Raw genomic sequence first — 4,878 nt, forward strand, 5'->3', positions numbered from 1 at the left:
TATTTCCATGTCTAACACATTCCTCCAGATTTAGAGGAAAATGAACATCTGGTTGGGCCTCTCTTGTTTTGTTTTCCTTTCTGTGGCGTAGAGGTAATGGTGGAGACCGGCAGGCAGAACCCCACCATCTCCTTAGGCGAGTGCCAAGCGGAGTAGTTCCTAGAGGTGGAATTTGAGTGAGTCGAGTCAGCTCGGCTGACTCGCTAGAGCTCGTTTAGATAGCGAGCTAGCTTGGCTCAACACGTTAACACACGACAAAGTCAAGCCGATGCCTGCACGACGATATTGGTTAGAACCGTCCATGCAAAGCAGAAAGTGCAGCCCAGCCGCAGATTTAGTGTCGTCCACAAATCGTCCAAGGAAAAGTCGTCTGTATAGTAGTTTCGACTGGAGGAGTCATTGATAAAAATAGATAAATCTGGAGCAGCTCCCCGTTCCCCTCCCGAGTCGCCCCGCGCGCGACCGGGAGGAAACCCTAGCCGCCGCCGGCCGGGTCCCCCCTCCCTCTTCCCCTTTCCCCTCGCCGCCGCCAGAGGGCGCGGCCAAGCGAAGCCTGGTTGTCGCCGGCGGCGGCGGGGAGTCCCTGTCCCCTCTCGCGTCGAGCTCGGGGCGGGCCGAGGCCGGTGGGTCGGGGTGCCCCGCTTGACGGCGAGCGCGGCAGCGCGGCGGCGTGCTGGTGCAGTGGCGGCGGCGTGACGGGCGTCGTGTGTGTGTGTGGGGGGGTGTGCTTGGGGACGGGATGCGGTGGCTTGCTCGACCAGATCTGGCCCTCGGGTGGCGCGGGCCGTGGGTGGCGCGGCTGCGGGCGGCCTCCTCTGCCTTGGCCGTCCTGGCTGGGGGAGGTGACGGCGCAGGTGTGGTGGTGTGTACGGCGGCGCAGGTGGTGCGACCGGTGCGCTGGCCGATCTGGTGGCTGCGTACCCGGCGGATTCAGTGCCTGGAGTCCGGCGGGCGGCGCGGGATGGGTAGTGGCCTGGCGTGGCTGCTGCTCCGGCATGTTTCGGCGTCGGTTCGTCTGTAGGCGGCATGCGGCGGCCTTCGATTCCTCTCCCCGTCGCCCGCGCTCCACTTCCGTTGATGGACTGGGCTTTTCCTAGCCGTGGTCCATCGCCCGTCTCGCGCCCGGCAGCAGGACCGCGCTCGTCTCGCGCCCGGCAGCAGGACCGCTCCCGTTTCGCGCCCGGCAGCAGGACCGCGCCCGTCTCGCGCCCGGCAGCAGGGCCGCGCCCGTCTCGTGCCCGGCAGCAGGACGGGCCGATGGCGGCTGGTTGGGGGCAGCTCAGGGGTGCGAAAGGTGGGGCCTTTCCACCCGTCTCTATAGGTGGCGTGGCGCTGGGTAACTGGGTAGGTGGCGTCGAGGTCTTGGATGCCGGGGCAGCGGCTCTGGGGGTGGTGTCACAGTGCTCTTGGGCAAAGCCCGTGCCTGGGTGCTGCCCTGTGACCATGGTCGTGTGGACGGCATGGTCGCCGGCGTGTGGCGTTCGGTGGCGGTGAGTATTGGCCGGGGTGAAAACCTGCTCTATCCTCGGACGGACCGGCGGCGGCGAAGCTCGTTCCCTTCCTGAAGGCGTCGTTGCGGCCATCATTGCCCGTCGTGTTGCTCCAGGGGAAACTCTGACTCTCGGATCGGGCGGTGGCGGTACTCCGGTGTCGTATCCTTCCTGAAGGCCCCGCCTTGGAGCCCACGGTTCGTCATATATATGCGGCTTCATTTCTTCGCGGTGGCGTGTTCACGGTCGCGGACCCGGCTGCTCTTGTAGTGCTTGGGGTGGTGTTGCTGCGCTCAGCGCTTATGTATCTTGCTTCGGGTGTGTGCGTGTGTTGTGGTGGTGTGCGTTTGTACGGGGTTGTTATTGATCGTTGTTTTATTTATAAAACGGGGCAAAAGCCTTTTTGATAGTAGTTTCGGCTCGTTAATATAATGATCTCAGATCAAAGCATGGCTCGACTCCTGTAACTCAGGAGCCAGCTTGTTTAAGCTAATTATGCATATGAACAACAAATATAATGATCATAAAAATGATTACATAAGTATGTAATATGTATATTAAGCATGCATAACGTAAGCAAAACAGTTTTAGTATGCACATATCACAAAAGAAATGCCGACTCTCCTAGCCATTAGTACTAGACGAGGGAGAGGCGGCCGAGAGAATGAAGCCCGTCGGCGTCACCACTCGCTAGGGGAAGTAGGACATTGGGGATCAAGGGCGGGGCTTTCGCAGAGTTGTGATAGGCGCTTGGGCTAGATGGTGAGATGTATTGATTTGTTGTTCATATTAGAGCTTGGCTCGGCTCGTTAGTCATTGAGTTCGAGTCGATTCGAGCGGTTACAAGCTACTTGTTTAGCTCGCGAGTTTTGAGTTTTGATTCCAGCCCTAATAGTTTCGTCGGCAAAACTGCTAGCCGGGTACTTCAGGAGCGTGGGTTCCATACTACCATATGTACGGTAACGGCGGTGTTTGTTTCAGCTTTAGGACCAGATTCAGCTTTGACTCAACTTTTTTCATCTTTTGCTGTTTAACCTTTATTTTTTCCCTTTTTCCTGTTTAATTTTTCTTTTTCCTGACAGATTAAACTGGTCTTCAAACTATTTATCTTTCAAACACTAACTCAAAAAGTAACATCTTATATATGAAAAAAAACTAAGAAAAATGTGTATAAATTTTAAATATACATACGAAAAATCCTTTCGCCGGCCTAATTTTTTACGTCCCACGGATTAAAATGGTCTTCAAAATATTTATCTATCAAACACTAACTCAAAATATAACATGTTATATATGAAAAAAACCCTGAAAATGTGTTTAAATTTTAAATATACATACATACCTGAAAAATCCTTTTGCCGGCCTAATTTTTTACGTCCCATGGATTAAAATGGTCTTCAAAATATTTATCTATCAAACACTAACTCAAAATATAACATGTTATATATGAAAAAAAAACCCTGAAAATGTGTATAAATTTTAAATATACATACATACCTGAAAAATCTTTTCGTCGGCCTAATGTTTTACGTCGCATTGGTCCGAGTCAGGCACATACGATACACGCGGTTTTTTCTCTCATCTCCCTTTGATATTCCATCTGAATCTGTTGAACGTGGACATAGGACTAGATATACACATGTATAAAAATATCAGAACCAACACGCTTCTTAAAAAATAGGCTCGCCTCAGCAAATTTGTCGCTAGGGCCGCTTGTCGTCGCCTTCAGCGGCAGCCCTAGCATGTGGATGCATGGATCTAGACGCCATGCAACACGTTTTCGATCGGGCACATTAGTACCACTATATTGATCGCATCAGCCATTGCTTCCATCAATCAATCATCAATGGTATAAATTTTAAATATACATACGAAAAATCCTTTCGCCGGCAAATTTTTTACGTCCCACGGATTAAAATGGTCTTCAAAATATTTATCTATCAAACACTAACTCAAAATATAACATGTTATATATGAAAAAAAAACCCTGAAAATGTGTTTAAATTTTAAATATACATACATACCTGAAAAATCCTTTCGCCGGCCTAATTTTTTACGTCCCATGGATTAAAATGGTCTTCAAAATATTTATCTATCAAACACTAACTCAAAATATAACATGTTATATATGAAAAAAAACCCTGAAAATGTGTATAAATTTTAAATATACATACATACCTGAAAAATCTTTTCGTCGGCCTAATGTTTTACGTCGCATTGGTCCGAGTCAGGCACAGACGATACACGCGGTTTTTTTCGCTCATCGCCCTTTGATATTCCATCTGAATCTGTTGAACATGGACATAAGACTAGATATACACATGTATAAAAATATCAGAACCAACACGCTTCTTAAAAAATAGGCTCGCCTCAGCAAATTTGTCGCTAGGGCCGCTTGTCATCGCCTTCAGCGGCAGCCCTAGCATGTGGACGCATGGATCTAAACGCCATGCAACACGTTTTCGATCGGGCACATTAGTACCACTATATTGATCGCATCAGCCATTGCTTCCATCAATCAATCATCAATGGTATAAAGGACCCTCGATGATCACATCGTATGCACATATCAGCATAGGGGAGTTGGTCATCTTGTGATTGATTATATCATTTATACGTATATGCACTCCATGGAGAGACCGACACAAGAAGTATTGCCACGGCAACTTTTGATCGCCCTAAACATACTTGTGATTTGGCATTGATTAGTCTACAAGTTTACAACGAGATGGGGAGCTTGCCGATGAGAACCGAGCTGGCTCCACATGCCTCGCTTCCCTCGAGTGGGAGCTCACAGGAGAAGCAGTTGTCTCGATGGGAGGCAGACACGGTCATCCCCGTTGAATCGGTCCCTCACATATCTTCTTTGCTTAGAGCTCAAGCTGATGTATATGCCCTTGCCTGCTGAACAACTGGCTGCAACAACACCTGCAGTAACGGATGTCGCAAAAGCTAGGTAGATGCTTTCTACCGACCATATAGTATTTGACACGTACTCCCTCTGTAAATAATTGAAGCACTCTTATATTTCTTTAAAGAGAGAGTATCATTTTTCAAGTTGAATATATTTTTGGGTAACCTACATCTTTCTTACCCTTCACCATCGTTGGTACCAAATTTTTCCATGTGCATGATCCCACCCAAATATATCCCACCCAAATATATACAATGCAACATCATAGCCTTCTATTGCAGTTATAATGATTACCATCAAGGGATGTGGACACTAGCTTCAAGAGGAGCATTTGGTTATATAACCCAGATACAAGCAAATCAAAATCATTAATTTTGCTGACAACGAAAATAAAACAGATCAAGGCTCCAGTTATTAAGATGGCACTCGGAGTAGGCCTTCACATTCATCTCTCCTTTCTAACTGGTATTTGCT

The sequence above is a fragment of the Triticum urartu genome, chromosome 3A, assembly GCF_056163025.1.
Source record: "Triticum urartu cultivar PI428250 chromosome 3A, HENAU_Tu73, whole genome shotgun sequence".
In the NCBI taxonomy this organism is placed as follows: Eukaryota; Viridiplantae; Streptophyta; class Magnoliopsida; order Poales; family Poaceae; genus Triticum; species Triticum urartu.